This window comes from Equus asinus, chromosome 28 (genome assembly GCF_041296235.1).
Source record: "Equus asinus isolate D_3611 breed Donkey chromosome 28, EquAss-T2T_v2, whole genome shotgun sequence".
Classification (NCBI taxonomy): domain Eukaryota; kingdom Metazoa; phylum Chordata; class Mammalia; order Perissodactyla; family Equidae; genus Equus; species Equus asinus.
This window is the reverse complement of record NC_091817.1, coordinates 31,277,185-31,295,686: the sequence shown is the minus strand read 5'-3', so window position 1 is coordinate 31,295,686 and position 18,502 is coordinate 31,277,185. Positions and strand designations below refer to the sequence as shown.

Here is an 18,502-nt window from a genome sequence, read left to right as displayed (position 1 = left end):
TTATGTTTAACATATTAAGTCTGATCAGATTTAGCTGAGGCCAGCCTCTCAGAAGTGGTGAAACTCTGAGTCACTGAAATAAAATATTTTTCAGCTGCTCCTGTCAGCTGGCCTCCTCAAATTGCCATTCCTGTGTCTGTGGGTAAATCTCCGCTACAGCCCTCTGCCTTCTCCTAAGTTGTGAGCTTCCCCTCCGCCTGATGCTTCCAGAGGTAGGATCGTGGCTGCCTTCTGAGGCGTCCCTCATCTTCAGACAGCTGCACATAGGAGCAAGATCGTTAGAGTAAGCCGGTAAAGTTCTTGCAGTGTCTTTTCTGCTTGTTCAGTGTCTTCTGGAGCAAGACTTCGTGGCGATGGGGTGGAAGAGCGTGCAAGTGCTAAGGTTCGCCTCTCCTGAGGTCTCTGGTGGGGGCAGAGGGAGAGGATTTGGGACCTTCTGGAACCCAATATTGTGACAGAACAGGACACATGAAATTGGCTCTAAAACGTGTTGCTAGTTGGTGCGTTCAGGGATAGAATATCATCCATCCCCACTCCCCATCCAGACTAGAACTATAAACAAAGGGGACCTGTGTGTGCCATGCTGGGTGGCCTCCCGCCACATGGAATGGGTGTACCCTCTGCCCGTCCACCAGCACTGTTTTCTGACTTGATGTTTCTACATGATCTTCATCAAACAGTGGACTGTGAATTACATGAAGGAGGCCCTGGAGAGTCCATGGGTGGCTCAGCTCTGTGTCCCCGACTCTGCTGGACTTGCTGCCGTGGCTGGAGCCCACTCCTCTGAGCCACCCAACCCCTTTGACGTTCTGCTTCTAGGATCACTGGGTGTCCTGGAAGTTACAACTGGGAGTCTGAAGAGCTGGGAGGCCCCCGACCTTTCTTAGGAGGTTATTACTGCAGATCCTCCTTGTCCTCATAAACACACCATTCAAACAGCTAGGGACAGAGGGCAGAGCAGGCAGGGACTGCTCCTCAAGGAGCCCGGTGCTCATCCGCAGGAGGTGTGATCAGATCAGGAGAGTTGGGGAATTCACACTGCAAAACCTCGACTCCCAAAAGGAGAAGCCCTTTGGCTTTGTGTAGGGAGAGTGATGATGTCTCAGGAAGAAACTGTTCTCTTCCAAATAAGCAGCTTGAGGCCTCATGCCTTCCTATCCTCCCTGGCATCAGGCTTGGCTTTTACAGAATTAGAAAACAAAAACCCTACTGTGCTCAAGAGAGCGTTTGATTCAACATTCAACTGATCAGGCCTTCACTAAGCTCTGCTGGGGAAATAGCATTTCATTGCTACTCTATGCAATGTGTCACATTCAGTGTCTCCAATGCTCAGGGATAGCCTGACATGGGGATATAACTGTGCCCATTTTGCGGATGGGAAAAACCAGACAATTCAGAAGAAGCCGTATAGTTGGGTTTGCCTGCCTAGGAAGCCCTCTCCTTTTTCATGGATCAAGTTATCTCCTTAGGAGGCAATGCTTTGTATTAGGGCCTGAAGATGTGTGCAGGAAGCGGAGGGGTGAAGGAGAAAGCCTGAGCTGCGGGCAGGGTGATTTGTGCTGCAGTAGATGGTCAGTGCAATAGGCCAAACAAGACTAACAGCCAAGAGACCAGGAGGAGGCCTGACAGTGGGATTTGACATGATGTGAAAGAAGGACCCTACCAGTCGGAAGACAGGTGCTATAGACTGAATGTGTATCCCCCCCAAATTCATATGTTGAAACCTAACCCCCAATATAATGGTATTTGGAGGTGGGGCCTTTGGGAGATGATTAGGTCATGAGGGTGGAGCCCTTGTGATGGCATTAGTGCCCTTATAAAATAGACCCCAGAGAGCTCCCTTGCCCTTTCTGCCACGTGAGGACACAGTGAAAAGACAGCCATCTGTGTACCAGGGGCCAGGCTCTCACCAGACCCTGAATCTGCTGGCACCTCGAATCCCAGCTTCCAGAACAGTGAGAAATAAGCGTTTGTTGTTTATGCCACCCAGTCCCTGGCATTCTGTTGTGGTAGCCCGAATGTCCTAGGACAACAGGCGCTGCTGGTGAGGCTGTCACTGGGCAAGGGCCTGGAGGAGGAGTGCTCAGGGAGTATTCAGGCAAGGCTCATGGGCCCTCTCACGGTGGCCTGCAGGTGGACCCGGGCATGGAGTAGGGAGGGATATGAATGTGGCCTGTCCGCTGCAATGTCTCTGACCTGGTGTTTCTGGACCTCAACACTGTTGACATTTTGGGCCGAGTAATTCCTTGTTGTCGGGGGCTGTCTTGTACATTGTAGGATGTCTTAGCCTCCACCCCAATTGTGACGAGCAGAAATGTCTTCAGACATTTTCTGAATGTCCGCTGGGGGTCAAAAATCGCCCCTGGATGAAACACTGCTCTAACTCCATCTTCTTGGTGGTGTCAGCAGGTGACTTCGCCCTCCTTTAGGCTGATGTAGGGAAACTGAAGCTAAAGGTTAAAAAACTTGGACCTGGGAGGGTGGGGTTTTGAAACCACATTTGTTCTGATCCTGTATACGACTCAGCCTGACCCCTGAAGGGAAGAAGCTCCAGGGCCACCTCCTGGGCTTGATTGCCCTGAGCTCCAAGCTGCTCTCTCCTGTGTTGGAACTGGCCCCTGGCCTGGCGTGATGATCCAAATAGGCGGAAGCGCCCTGTACAGCGTAAGAGCAAATTGTGGGATTTTAATCCCTTTAGGTGTGCCTTATTAATGCGCTTCTGTAACACACTGTGAACGGATTCATCCATTCTCAGACATTTCCTGAGCTCTGACCATGTCCTTGGCATGATGCTGGGTGCTGGGGAGAGAAGGCTGAGCAGATCACAGCCTGAGCCCTGGTATCACAGACTTGATATTGTAGCTGGAGGCAGACCACAAGATGATAACCATCAACCACACGCCCTGATGAGAAATACTGGGATGAGAGACCCAAGGGTCACCCAAGGTCTGAAGGGTGAGAAGGACCAGCTCGGCCTACGGAGGTGGGTAGAGGGTGTTGGAGGTGGAGGGAACAGCCATTGCAGAGACTCTCAGGTGAGAAATAGCGTGTTCTAGAAACAGCCAAGAGGTTTGGGGGGCTGGATATGCAGCGAGACCCAGCAGCCTCACACTGGCAGTTGACCACTGCAAGTTCCAGCTAATTACCCTACGGACAAGATTTCCAGAAGGATGGAGACTTCAGTATGGAAGAGGGAGTGGAGCTGAATTTTTCTGGAGGGGCTCATGAACTCCCAGCCTGACAAACTCTGAGGAGACACGTCATTGTCTCCCTATGTGTCTGTTTCTTCCCAGGACTTTCAAACCTGCTTGGGTTGTCTCATAAATAGGAGTGGCTGGTCCTCAGTGGCAGCCTCTGGGACTTCCTGTTCCCGGGCTCCCTCAAGCCGAGAGCCCTGCCTTTCTCTCTGCTGCATGGGCTCCGAGGCTCTGCCACTGTCCGGCCCCTGTGAGGGGGCCCTCCTGTGCCTACAGCTGTCCTTCACTCCCTGTTCGCTTCTCCGTTTTCTCCTCTCTAGGATTCCCCACTCCGTGCTCTGAAGATGTGCTGGTCTTCGGAGACCCCCTGACTTTTATCCACCCACCTGCTCCTTTCTCCAGGGGTGAAGCCCTGGGCACCCCCATCTCCCTTTTTTTTCTCCCCTGACTGTCCCTGGATGGATTCCTCTCCCACCCTTCTGTCTCAGAGTTTGCCAGAGCCGGGGCCTCTCTGTAACGTGGGTACATTTAAAGCCTGTTTGCCGCAGAACCTGCAGCCTGAGCTTGCCTGGAGCTAAGCAAGCCTAGGGGATCCAGGGAAAATTAAGCCACAATTCCTGTCTCCAGGAACTGGAGGGGCTTGAAGGGCCCAGCATTTCTGGGGCTGGAGGCTACCCAGTGGCACAGGGAGACAAGGCTGGGACGTGCATTCAGAAGCACTGAGCTAGGGTGCTGGAACCAGAAGGCAGGAGCAGTGGAGTCTCAGTAAGTTCCTCAGCCTCCCCGAGATGTGGTGTGCTTGTCTGGATGTGGGCCGGATGCCTGACCACCGCATCAGGGAGGGGGTTCCCGCCCTTCTTCGCAGGAGTAGGTTCCTCAGGGTTTTTCACCTTCAGAGACCTGGTGGCAGTCTGTGCTCCTCCCACGCCCACGTCTCACTAGCATCTCTCAGATGGATTGCAGATGGAGAGTGCTTCTCCTTGACTTCAGCTCTCCGGTGGCTCAGTGCTGGAGAAGAATGGAAGCTTGGGCAGGTCAGTGTGGCTTCACAGCTCCTTGGCTGTGTGATTTCAGACAAGTGGCTCAGCCTTGCTGGGCCTCCTTTTCCTCATACGTAAATGGAGATAATGGCTCCCTCGCGGGAGTGAGTGAGAAACAGGGAGGGAAGCCCTCACCCAAGGCCTGGCAATCAGGAGGCATCTTGAACATTGGTTTCTCCCTCCCTTTCTTCCTTCTGTCCTTCCTTGCCCCCTCCCCTTTTCTCTCCCTCTTTCCTCCCTCCCTCCTGAACGAATGAATTCAGGACAAGATCACTTGAGGATATACATCCTTTGTCTTCCTCAGGGAGCCCCCCTTTCCACCCCACCCCCCCCATGTAATTGTCAGCAACAAAGTTGGAAAATAAGGACGTCTGAAGCAGCTCTCAGCCCACAGCATCTGCACCAGACAAAACTCGAAAAGCCCTCGATCCCCAGTCATGAATGCACTATAAAAACAATGTGGCAGAAATGAAAATTGTTCCATCATAATATTTCACAGTTCTTTTTGACAAAAGCCGAGCCGCCCTCATGAATACACATCTCCCAGCATCTTATGCATTATGCATCAGCCTATAGCAGGGGACCTGGGAATTGCCAGTCCCTAGTAAAGGGCCTTTGGAAGTGCCTATTTTGTAAACAAATGGAGCCCAGGCCCAGCACTCAGCCTCTTTGGGTAATTTAAGACCGACTCCAGTTGCCCAAGTGGAGACCAGCTCTTCTCAGGGCCATCCTTGGCAGAAGTTTCCAGGGATCACAGGAGGGCGAGGGGAGCTTCAGCAATGGGGATTCTCATCTTCAATGTCATAAAATCCTAGATGGCCATTTGGAAGGGCAGGAACAGCTCCTGCCAGAGTCAGAGCCAAATGTCGCCAGAATGCCAAATGAACCCGCCAAGGCTGGTTTGCTGGCTGGGCAGTCAGGCAAATTAGTCAGGACTTCTGACTCCTGAGAGCCTCAGATGGGATTGTGCTTTGTGATGGAGGATGCTGATGGCTGGAGGGGACAAGGAGGCCCAGGCACAGTCACGTTGGCCCGTCTCAGTGGGCTTGTAGGGGGCATTTTCGTTTGCCCAAGTTAGGAAATTGGAAGTGCACATTATCATCAGTTGGAGGTCCCTTGAAGCTTCTTAACCAACCCCTGTGTTTCAAGGATGGGGAGACTGAGGCCAGACATTTTAAGTGACACGTTCAAGGTCACACTTGTCAGTGAGCAGCAGGTCCAGGCCTGTGGGAAGCTGCTCTTTTCCCAGCACCTCCCACTGCCTCAATCATGAATTGGCAGCAACTGAAAGGACCAGGGGCAAAATGGTTACTGATTGCTACGATTTGAGCAAAAGGCAAACTGGGATCCTTATAAGAGCTGTGGAAAAGGGCATAATGCAGGGCTGTTTTGTGCCATTTGCAATCTGTCCTCTGTGGTCGCCTTATTTTAAATGGTGACCGATGTATGATGGATATCTGCTCACGTACCTTGTATCTGTTGCAATAAGGTGGTGATTGATTCTTTGCTAGATGTATTTATTTCATAAAAATGTTCAGCTCACATTAGGGTGTATTGCAAATGGATTTGAATTGAACAGAAATTTGGAATTCCAGCATTGGCTCTGCCCCGCTCCTCCCTTCTTTGGACCTCAAATTCTTACTTGTAAAATGAGGGGCTCCAGAAGGACAATCTCTGGGTCACATCCCAGCCGAAACGTCCCACCTGCCAGTGGATGAGTACAGGCACCACCATGCTGAGGCCACGATGAAGTCAGGGAGGAGAGTGGCCCGCCTCATGTGCTGTAGGACGCAGCTGCAGGGGTGGGCTCCGTGATGGGGGAGGGGGAGGTGGAATCGACCCTAGTTAGGGGAAGTCAAGGGAAGTTCCTCATTACAGTGCCTGGTCTTCTCCAGGTGTAGGACCCGCCTGCTGATTGGCGCAGTTTGACTAATGAAAGCAGCGACAGCTGAAGACTGAGTAAGACCATGTGGCAACTCATGACTCCTCACAGACACCTGGAAGAAGCTACTTAGGCGATGGCTGCTTCTCCATCCTCCGCTGACCCCAGAAACAAGCTGGCGGGGCGGGGTGGCTGGAAGGGAGAAGTCAGGATCATCCAGGTGCCTCCTAAACCTATAGCCCACCCATGACTCTCTAAGCCTAGAATATGGGAGGCTCAAACTGCTGTTGGTTTTTGTTAAAACACTCCCCACTCCTGAAGTTTCTGATTCAGTAGAAATGTGTGTGTGGGTGGTGGGGGGAGTTTTGTATTTCTGAATTCCCAGGCGGTGCTGCTGGCCCAGGAACCACACTTTGAGAACCACTGATAGAGAAAAAAGAATGTCTCCAGATCCCCCATTTTTTCATATCTCAGCATCTTCAGACTTCTCAAAAATACTCCCAAATATTTGTAAAAATAAACAGTTTCAACTTCTACAATGGGCACGACAGTACGTAAAAAGTGTCCTTGAGTATCATAAATAGTCATTTCTTTGGTTTCAAACCGAGAAATAATTTCCCTTGAATTATGAAAGTAAAATATCCAATTTAGAAGCTTTAGAAATTCAGAAAAGTATAAAGATGAAAATAAAATTAAATGAAAATGCATTGCAGAGAGAGAACAGCTGTTAACACGCTCGCCCCCCTTCGTTTTTGCCCAGTGAATATGTGCACATGTATATGTAGGTCTTTGCACTTGTCTTATGCAGTTTTCCTAAATTGGGACCCTTGGGATGGTAAGTAGTGTTATGAGCAAAATAGCAAAAACAAAAACAATAAAACTAGAAACAACAACAACACAAAAGGTGTGTAGTGGAGGCTGATCTGAGGTCAAAATCTTTGGAAAATGCTGTGGTAACCCAATTAAAAAGTTGCACAGTTTTCAACTGCAGGAGTGAAACTCCCATGGGCACTCAATATACTAACGGCACTTGGGGTGGGGATGTCCCCTCTTCTCCAAATCTCCACCACTCCCACCCCAAGTTTTCTAATGGATGGAAGTTCTTAGCCCTCCCAGAAGAAATGCCTGGAGAATTGTAACAAATTCACGCTGAGTATAAAATATATAGTTTAAACCTCATTTTACACCATCCTTTATCATTGGTCATTTTACGTTTCCAAAAGGAACTGCTTTATTTTGTTGAAAATTCAATGAGCAAGCAATGGTCATTTCACCTCTATTACCCCTCTCTAGATAATCAAGAGTCAGGATTCAAATCCCACACTTTCCATGGCCATGACCTGAGCCGGCTGTAAGTTCTCGTCCTCTTCTTAAAAGGGCACCGATTCCATCAGGAGGGTCCCACCCTTATGACCTCATCTAAACCTCCTTACCTCCCAAAGGCCCCACCTAATAATAGCATCACATTGGGAGGTTAGAGCTTCAACATGTGAATCTGGAGGGCCACATTTAGTCCCTAAGGCAGCTTTACTTCGAGCAAGCCAACTCAACCCTGAGACTGTTCACATTTCTAAAAGAGGGATGGTGATGTCTGCATAATTTACAATCTCTACTCCAGCCACTCTGAGGTGAGTGTGGTGCAAGACTCACCGCGATGCTGCCTGCCTCCCTGCTCTAGCACATGCCATTCCCTCTGCCTGGAATAGCCTCTTCTCCGCCCCCTCCTCATTCACCCATCTCGTTCCTAGTGGCCCTTCCAGACTCAATGGTGTTTCCTTCAGGCAACCTCCCTCCACCACAGCTTTTACCATATTGCGTTGATCCATATCTCCCTCTTTTCCACTGGGCTGTGAGTTGCTCCCTGAGGATGGAGACCGTAGGTCCCACCTCACTTTTATTCTTCAGTGCCTTAGCAGTCTGCCTGGCATGTTGTGGGTGCTCAATAAGTGTCTGCATCAATGAATATATTGAGGAACACTGCACAGAAGGAAAGAGTTACTGTGGATGTATTGCCACCATCACTGGTGAAAGAGACAGCAACATACCAGCAGAGAATATAAGGAAGCAATTAAAAGAGTGATAGGATGGCATACAAATGTTTAAACGAAACTTCCTACCACAAAGGCCTGATGGGGCCCAGCCAGAGGAAAGCTCCCTATCACGATGAGGAGCCCAGGACGGGTGCTCAGAAACCAGCCAGTTTCCTGTGAGGGTCTTATGCCAGCTTGAACGTCCCACACACACAGGTGGATCCCAGTGGAGCAACTGTGTCTGATAGAAGCAGACTACCTACAAATCACGAGGCTAAGAGTGAGCTCGAGCAGCTAATGATCATCTTAATTAACCCACAAAACTTTATGCATGGCCAGTATTCAGCCAACCTTTTGATCCTAGACAGAAACCTATTGAAGCCAGTTGAAAGAATGAAAAGACAAAATCTGATGAACATTTTTTCACGTTGCTGGATATAAGAGTTGGCCAGTTCGATGACTCTAAGAATGATCTATTTGCCAATAGCAATATTACATTAAGTTGGGGAAAAATGCCATTCCCTTAAATGCTAGCTGAGTGAGCCCTGAATAATGGCTTAAAATTACATGTATCCAGGGCCTGTTGAGGCTGGAAAGGATAGAATTAACATTCCTGCTCTAAGAGGAACACATTTTCTCCAAAGGAGCACTTTCTAAGCCTGTTTTGAGTCAGGAACTAGTTTGAGAATCTGTTGAAAATGGTACACTCCTTCGTGGAATAATGCAAGAGGTACATGCACAGAGCACTTTATGTTTCTTAGGGGGCTCGTGGATTTCTGAGATGTCCATCTGTGGATTCCAGTCATGAATCTTGCTCCTGGGAGACTGTATGGGCTGGTGCACAGGTTTCCAACTGCAAATGTGAGCAGTCTTATCAGAATCCTCTTTGAAACTTTTCATAATACACATTCTCCCCACTTTGTATGATAGTGGATCACTGCAACCTTCCAAGAAGGGAAATCAGAGGGGGCGCCGAGACGTGGGTATTTTGAAAAATACCTTAAAGTTGTCTTGCCCTCCATCCCTTGCCCCATCCATGAGCAGGAGTGAATAGGTCAAGAGGAGAGAGCAACAGGTTTGGACATGGGCTCAAATCCCAGCTTCTTTCCTTACTAGCCTTACCATCTTGCTCAAGGAAATTTTCCTCTCTCAACCTTCATTTTCTCATCTGTAAATGGTTGTTGGAAAGACTGAGTGGGAGGGTATGGAGCTTATGACCCACCTTAATTCCCTTTCTCTGTGTAAAGGAAAAATAAAGGTACAAACCAGGAGATTCATTACAGGGTCTGCTCAAGGAGGAAATCCCAGACAGAGGATGCTCTGTGTTACATTTAATGCCTGGTCCAAAGCATAGCTAATGATGGGAATTCTCCAAGCTTTTCCCAAGGATCTGAGGTGTTGGGAAAGTGTTGCATTTCTTGAAATCTGCCGTAAGGGAATATATCACTTATAAAGGGCTCAAGGAGATTTTTCATGGTGAAAGTTATGAGCGAGTGAATATTGCCAGTATAGATGGGAGTATTTCGCCATATGGTGGCTTTCCCTGGTTTAGCTTCCAAGGGCATTCTGAGTCATCAGAAAAACATACAAATGTGGGTGATGCTGCGAAAAGCCCGTCTTTTGGTTAGAGTGGGAGGATGATCTAGGTGGGCAGGTGCTATGGGGCTCCAAGGTCTGGAGTAACTGGAGGTATCCTAATAGCACATGGGTCTGGAGGTGAGTCTCTAGGGCACTCAATTTCCCTGAGTCTCAATTTCCAATCTCCACCATGGGGATAATTCATATGTCACAGAGAAGTTATGAGGGTTCAAGAGATAAGCTGTGCAAAGCACCTACCCACCAGGTATTAGGTGTTCAATGAATGGTAGTTATCTCGGTGTCAGCGGTAGTGCTACTAGTCTACTGGTAGTGGTCAAATAAGACTCAGAGGTTTCAGCTGGGGAACCAGTTCATAGCACACAGGGAAGCCTCAAGACCTAATATGAAACAGAGCCAAGGGGAGGAGGAAGATAGCGACATTGGGAACAAACAAGAAGGTAATCAGAGGTGGAGTGAAACACAAAGTCCAGGCTGACCTCAGGCTCTCAACCTTCTTCCACTCCAGCCAGGCCTGCTCAGCTGCAAAAGATGATGTGTCCCACATATGGTGACCAGTTCATCCCAGTTTATCCAGGACTTTCCCACAAGAGCAGAAAAATCCCTTGTGCCTGGAAACCCCTGAGTTCCTGGGAAACTGGGACAGTTGGTCACCCTACTCCCACCTGCATTCTCCAGCCTATGAATACCAGGCCAGTCCTGTCCAGATGGCTGTCGGGTGATGCTTACTGCCCCCTCCCTTGGTACCCATGACATCAGCCTTTCCTTGCTCCCACCACAGGCTCTGGGGGTTGTCGAAAAGGGCCTCAGCTTTAGCTTCAGCTTAATACTTGGGTTCCTGCTGAGAATGTAAGGGATGTTGTCTAGTTCACTCTATCAACAGCATGTTGAAAAATTCTGGCAATAGGAAGATGCTTGGTAGTGTGTGTTGAATAGCTGTGTAGAGATCTTGCCCAGAGTTCCAATTTGCTTGGTTAGGACCCCGAGGTACTGCTTACATCTAAGTAGCTTCCCCTTCACAAAATCAGGTCACACTGCCCAGATCCTCCTCCAATCTGAATGGGCCATTCACAACTGCATAATCACATGCAAATCTTTGGTGCTTCCTTGAAACTCTTTCAGGATGCTCAGTCCACCATGTTGGTGCATGACACACATTAGAAATTTCTTCTTCTCCTGTAAGTAATTAGAAATTTCCTCTTCCCCTCGCAAGTTCAGCAAACCTTCAGTCAGAGCCCATTTCAAGTCATGAGAGGAACAATGGGCAATGTACCAACATGTTTTAAATATTCCCCACCATTGTTCCTGTACATCTTTACTATTTGAGACATTCCAGTATGTAGGTACCCATACTCTATCTTCCACCCTGATTCTCAAATTTGTAAGGGGTGCATTCATTCTTTGGTGGGCCAAGGCAGCAAGACATGATTCTTTCTTTGAAATATAGGGTCACAGTGGCTCTATTTAGTTTCAGAATTACTGGAAGAAGACAAGATGACCCCTGCTTTGCTTCTATTTGCCATTTTCAGAGAGGTCTCCTACATTGATGGTTCATCCATTGAGATACTCACTCCCATGTTGAAAGTTGCAGGAAGAAAAGGAAATAAGTTGGGTGTGGTTGCTGTCCCTCCAGCCGTGAATGACAGGCAGACACGTACCCCATCAAGATCGAAAGAGGCTTTCATCATGTCAAGAGATAGGTTTTGACTCAGACACACCTGAGCTTAGCTCTCAGTCATACAGTTGATTAGATCTGTGATTTCCTTATTGTTGTTTTGTTGTTGTCATCATCATCACAGCTGGTGCAACTCAAAGTAAGAGTATGGCTAATTTAGTCAAGACAAGTCTTCATTGAACAATGGAGGACATTTTGTATCCTTGCCCCTCACTCATAAGGGCCACTTGTGTCTCCCAATCATAGTTATGATCCAAGGGCTCTACGTACCTTTCCAAATGTTCCGTTGATGGGGCCTGTCCCCAGTTGAAAGCTCCTTGAGGTAACTCAGAGAAGAGAGACAATGGAAGGTAGAGCTGTGATAGAAACTTGAGAATTCTGAGCTCTGGGAAGGTTGAAGCAGTTAAGGGATGATTTTGCTCATCCTCTTTCAATGATACACTCACTGATGTTTAGAACAAGCTCACAGCTCATTGGTTCGCATCTAAGCTCTTAAGGACTCAATCTGTTTTATTCACTTTCCTAGGGGGCCAAACTTGCATTTCCCTTTTTGTAAACTTCCTTCATTTGCTTAAAATATTCTTCTCTACCTGGAACGTCCTCTCTGCCCTTCCAAATTCAACTCCTCATTCAAGGTTTAGCACCTAAGTCCTCTCTCCAGGGATCCTGTTACTGTATTCACTATGTGCCCATCAGGTAGTTATTTTTCTGTTTATTTTTCATCTCTTGGTCCAGACTGTAAGATATTTGAGGACAGAGGCTGTGATACCTGCTCTGGTCCCTCTTCAGCACTGAGCCTGGAGTGATGTTTGCTTCTAATCTTTGGGGCACTTCTGCTGGTTTGCTAGGCAGCAAGACCCATTCCCTGGTGTGGGTGTGTCTTGCCTTCCTTCACGGCTTTGTCGAAATTTCCAACACATGTCAGGTCCCGAGAAAAGGTATTTGTCTTGACAGAGCTGCTGGGCAGAGGTCATTGCTTTAGACGAGGTTTCTTTTCTTTCTTTTTTAATGAACTTAATCATTTTTAATATCTTTTCCAGAGCTGAATACATTAAATGACCCTGACTTGGCTGAAAGCCGTCCCTCGAGTGCTTTGGGAGGATTAGAGGAAGTTCTTTGGCAGCCAGTTAGCATGACTGGCTGCCTTTTCCTTTCTCTGGGTTATCAGAGAGTGAGACTCGACCCTAATTAACAAAGAGGGAGCCCTGAGCCTTGCAGTTTCTGTTCACCAGGAGAGAGGCAGGTGCTCTGGAAAAGTGAGGCTGGTATTTTCAATGATTTCACCTGTGTCTGAATGCAGGCACTGATACAGATGCTGAGAACGCAGCTTTGGGAAAGCACAGCAGACCCCAGAGAAAGGGAGAAAGCATAAGAGGCAGGAGAGAGAGCAGTTATCCTAAGAGAGTTGACTCCGGCAGTGGGGACCATCTCCAGCACTGATGGAGTCAGGATGCATGCTGTACAGCACAAATTAAAAGTCAGTGATGACATTTTTTTTTTTATTGCACAAAGATCATAAAATGAGAACAAAAAAATTGGGACAGATGAATCAGCAGTGCTCTGAGAATGGAAATAGTACAAAATAAAGTTGTTCTGTACATGGCATTCAAATTCCTGGCTTGCTACCTTCTGGCAACAGGAGGAATTGGTTCACACTTGGAGAGGATGGTGGGAAAAGAAGGGTCCATTTCAGATGGTTTCCACTGGATCCCACAGAGATTCTCTTTGGCTTGTATTTGTTCCCTTGTTATTTCTGCTCTAGGCCTGTGATTTAATCTCTCACAAAAGAACAGGAAATAAGAGCGAGGCATACTCTTGTTTTAATTCTTTCCCTCCATAGCACCCAATAAGGTGCTGGCCGTGCAGTACTATTTAGAACTTTAGAGGAGGAAGCAGCCATTGGAGACAACACCCCCACACCTTACTGTCAGAATTCATTGATTGAGTGGCTGAGGTTGATTGAGATTTGCTTGGAGTTGGCTGATTGGTGAATCCCTTTAGCCACGCTATGCAGACTCAGAAGCAAGATGCAGATGCCTATTATCCTATCCTTGGTCTCTGACAGTGACAGCATGCCACTGGGAGACCTCGAATACAGCAACTGTATTCTCAAGGTTTGCCAGTTGCATCACTGGGTTGAGCCTGCATCTTTCTCAGAACACGGCATTAAAATATTCTGTTCAGCCGCTCTGTGCTCCAGAAATACAATAAATAGCAGCACTATTTTTAAAGGATCATTGAACTTCATTAAGTAAAGAGAGGCTTCTCTTTAACATGGTTTTGAAGATTCACTGTCTAAACAGAGGGCTGGGGTGTTGATATCCTGGCAGAAGTTTTTCAAGTGTGTATTAATAGGCCTGGCTGTTTCTGGTGCTGCCATTCCCTTCCTGGGTATTCTTGAGCCAGTCATTGCAACGTCTCTGGTCTCCACTTTCTCATCTGTATGCACAGTGGGGATAAAAACTGTTCCCCAGTTTATTGTGAGGATGAAATGCAATGAGACAGCTATACAGCCATACAAAGTGCTCATCAGTTCTTCCATTCATTAATTTGGGGCTGTCAGAGGATGCTTCGGATGGATATTGTCATTTAAATCTCTCTCTTGGTTTCTCTACATCATTAGGATCTAACAAGGAGGTTAATAATTAAAAATCAATCAGCTGAAGCTAAAGCACTTCGAGTCACTTTCACCCAGACCATCATAACTGTCGAACTCTTGTCCAGGATTAGAAATTAGGTAGAATTATCTTTCCATGGAGAGGAGAAACAGGGCCTTGCTCAGTGAACTATTCTTGCAATCAGACAGACTGATTCCAACCCCAGATCTGCTGCAGACTGGCTGCATTTAGGCAAGTAAGTTATTCCCTCAAAGCCTTGTCGCCACCATTTGTAAGGAGGGACAATAAAACCTGTATTAGAAGTTCTCATGGGACCAAATAAAATGACGCCTGGACTGTGCCTTGCACAACCTACACAGTGGAGGCACACGCAATGGGCGCTCCCGCAGCAAGAACAGAGGCTGTTGAGGTGGTGGCCTCAGGTGACCAGACTGTCTCTGAGTTCTTTTCTTCTCTCCTACATGTGCCCCACCTGCACTCCCACCTCCCCAAGACTACCGTCTCACATGTCATCAAACCTCTCTCCGGAGGGGTGTGGATACGTCCCTTGTCCTTCATGGGTTGGACTGGGTGGGCTCCCTCTTCCCAGTGGGCTACACCTGGCACCTCTTTTGGCTTTGTGGGATCAAAGACTGTTCTTTGTGTGAGGAGTTTTAAACCCTGGGAACCCTTAAACGTTTTTTTATTGAAATATATAGAAAACTGTATATATTATTAGTGTATAGCCCATTGCATTTTGCAAAATTAACAAATCTAGGTCATTAGTGCTCAGATTAACAAACAGATCATTGCTGGCACCCCGGAAGCCCTCTTCCCCATTGTCCCTTCCAGTCACCCCACTCCCCACTCTCCAGGCTACTTTTGCCTGCTTTTGTACTTTATGTAAATGGAATCACACAGTAAGTACTTTCTGGCTTCTTTCACTTGACATTGTGTTTGTGAAAACCATCAGTGCTGCTGTGCGTAGTTGTAGATTGCTTATTCTCATCGCTGTATAGTGTTCCATGGGGTGCATATGCCACAACTTATATGTCCCTTCTACTGTGGAGGGGCATTTGAGTTGTTTCCTTTATAATGCAGTGGCACAACTTTCTGTGATGGTCGTGGAGCCTTTGCCCCAGAAGCCACCTGCCTCACCTCCCCACAAGCTCAGGGCTTCCCTTTGGGGGGACCTCAGGACAGTTACAGAAGAAGTGAGATTTTTTGCATGAACTTGAATTTAGGACCTCAACTTCCCTGGGTGAGGTAGGTAAGAGCATCCCCATTATAGACATGGTCAAACTATGGCTGGGAAAGTTCAGGTATTTGCCCGAGGCAACAGATCTAATGAATACCAAAATGGAGATTCCAATCCAGCTTTTAGCTTCTCTAAAGATTCTACCTTTCACAAAATCACATCATCTCTTAGCAAGATTGGATGAAAAGCTCACATCAACTGGGGGTTAAGGGGAAATAGTTTTGTTCCAAAGTGTCTGTAAAAGGCTTGGCCAGGGCACTGCCCTCCTGGGCTGGCCACCATCTCTTCACCTTTCAGAATAGAGCAGTAGAATTCATTGCCCACAGGGAGTCTAGGGCACGGGTGAGTCTCAACCCAGACTGTAAGGTTGAAATCTTTTTTTTTTTTTTTTTGGCGGGGGGAAGATTAGCCCTGAGCTAACATCTGTTGCCAATCCTCCACTTTTTTGCTGAGGAAGACTGGCCCTGAGCTAACATCCGTGCCCATCTTCCTCTACTTTCTATGTGGGATGGCTACCACAGCATGGCTTGCCAAGTGGTGCCATGTGCGCACCCAGGATCCGAACTGGCGAACCCTGGGTCAGGGTAGTGGACCGGGCGGACTTAACCGCTGTGCCACCAGGCCGGCCCAAGGTTGGGATCTTGACTCACCTACTCATTAGCTATGTGACCTTAGGAAAGTTACTTGCCCTTTCTATGCCTCAGTTTACCCATCCATAAAATGATGGTAATAAAAATTGCTGCTTCAGAAAGCTGCTGTGACTATTAGATGGAAATATATGTAAAGCACTTTGCAGAGTCCAGGCACCGAGCTGATATTTCTTGGGCACTTAGTGTTCTAATAAAATTCAAACCCTTTGGCAGGTCTGACATTCTAAGAGCCAGGTACTGTCATTTCAGCCAGCAGTTTGAATCAAAGATCTTCACCAGCTCCTAAATAAATGTTACATGGCTGCTGCCACCAATTCTCTTTTTGGAGATGTCTATTAAAATTATGATTCAATTGTCAGAAACAAAATATTCTTAAGATGTCTTCAACCATACCCTCAAATTATATGACAGTGTCTGGCTTTAATACCCATCTAAATAGTTATCCTGTTGACAGGTTTCGGGAGCCGCGTTTGCTCTTCCATTCCTCTCATTAACTTATGTAGCAACATCATAACTCTCTGGAAGGACTGAAAAAAAAAGGGATGCTGGCATATTCCATCTGAATTCATTTCATATAGCGTCTGTGTCAGAGCGTTTGCATATGAATGAGATGCCCTGACGTTCGCTCATTAACATGGGAGCATTGCAGTGACATGTTTTAGAGTTCAGGTTCAAGAGTTTGAGGCAAGACAGGAAGAAAGGCTGGGCACTCAGTCCATTTGAGATTTATCGCTGTAGTAGCCTGGTGTACAATCTTGACCTGAAGCAGACTGTGCTCTGGAACCACAGTTCCAGTTCCTTCAGGACTGCAAGCCCCACATCCCCCCATCCTCTCCACATGCCCAATGTTCTAGCCACGCTGACGTGTTTTTTCATTAGTGTCTTCAAGACTTTGTATGTACAAGCTGCTCTCTCTACTTGCTTGGGCTCCCCTCTCTACTTGGCAAGTCCTAGTGATTCTGCTGCACATCCAGGTTTTCCTGAACCCTCCTCAGTTCCTCCAGGCCAATTTACCCGCTTCCTCTCTGGGCCCCAGCGCCAGATCGTCCTGTGTGGAATGTCCTGGGCCTCACATTGCATGTCTCCATTCTGCTGGACTCCGAGGTTTGAGAAGGAATGGAGTAGAGCTACCTTCTTCACTCCTCCAGCCCCGGTGATCAGCATAGAGTAGAAGGCGCTCAACAAATGTTTCCTAAATGGATGAATGTAGAAAACAAGAATAAGACACGCTGAGGCACGTCCTGAGCCGCTTTCTCCAAGGGAATGAAGTGTTTAAGCTGTTCCTAAATGTCAGTAATGGGCTGCCAGTCTCTCTTCCCCAGAAAATGTCAGCTCTAGTCGACAAGACTCAGGCTCAGAGTGGGCCCTGGGGTTCCATCCGAACTGTGTCTCCTCTAATCACGAGCTTTGGAAAGGGGCTGAGTATGTCCCCCAGCCACCTGGCAGCCCATGGCTTGTTATGTGACCTCATTGTGGACCATACAGACCTGATGGTAATTAGCATGAGTGCCGAGCTGTGGCTCCCTTTAACATCTCTTGAATTGGGAAGATACGGGTCTCAGCAGGTGAAGCCTGGGGGATGACAAAGTACCAGGTGAAGGCACACCAGATGGGGTGATGGTCAGCCGTATCAGGTTCCAAAGGACCCATAATGACCTTGTAGTGATCCTACACAGATATTCACTGCAGTGGCATGAGGTGCTTACAGGGACAGACTCTGAAGTCAGATTGCATAGGTTCCAGTCCCAGCTCATCCTCCTGTCAGCTGTGTGATGTTGCCCAAGTTTGCCAATCTTTCTAAAACTCAGTTTTCCCATCTGTAAAATGGGCACAACAAGAGTAGCTCTGGCATTGGGCTGTTATGTGCTCCTTCATAGAGTGTCAAAGAGTCTGTGACACACAGAAAGCTTGACTCCATAGAGGGTAACAGTTGCTAGCTATTAAGACAAATAATTCACATAGAAAATCTCATTTGATTCTCACCTAAGTCTTGTAAAGTTATTGTCATCCTTATTTAGAAAATGTAAAAAGTCCTGCATTGAAAATAGGAATGTAAAGTAAAAGCTCGTTCAGGCCATAGATCTCTTGTCTGCAGGCCTGGAACACTTCCAGGCAGCCCAACACCCCTCCGCCTGGTGCAGGAAGGTGTGCTGGAGGAAGGGCCTGGGACCCTGCCCCTTTGGGCCACTCCACCTCCATTCTCATCCCCCACCCCATGGATTCTGGGTCTGCCCTAGGTTTCTCAACCCTGAATCCTACTTCTGGCCTTCGGGACTTTTTGCTTGAACTATGGCTCCTCCCAGACTTATTGATTTGTTTGCTCACCTCTGACTCTTTGGTTTATGCCCTGTGCATCTTCTTTAAGAAACTCTCTCTCTGGTTCCAACCCAGACACTTTTGGGGAGGCAAAGGTCATGGGCTCTGATTTCCAATAGGAACAAATATGAATTCTGGATCTTCCCTTTCTGGATGTTCCCACTGGTCTTGTACACAATAGCCAGCACCTCCATCTGCCCAGCTAAGAAACCTGTTTTCTCTACAGGGACTTAGCGAACACCTGCTATGTGCCAGGTCCTC

General features: G+C 47.6%; 1 long non-coding RNA gene across 2 annotated transcripts; it reads left to right on the top strand.

The window, feature by feature from the left end:
* The first annotated feature begins 128 nt into the window (after positions 1–128).
* On the top strand, positions 129–9,011 carry LOC139042379 (uncharacterized). 2 transcript variants are annotated; one of them, XR_011499068.1, is made up of 3 exons: positions 129–3,962; positions 4,094–4,231; positions 6,133–9,011. It is a non-coding gene; the product is annotated as an uncharacterized lncRNA (long non-coding RNA). The 2 variants fall into 2 exon arrangements; XR_011499067.1 differs by having other exon boundaries at positions 129–4,231.
* The last annotated feature ends 9,491 nt before the right edge of the window (positions 9,012–18,502 follow it).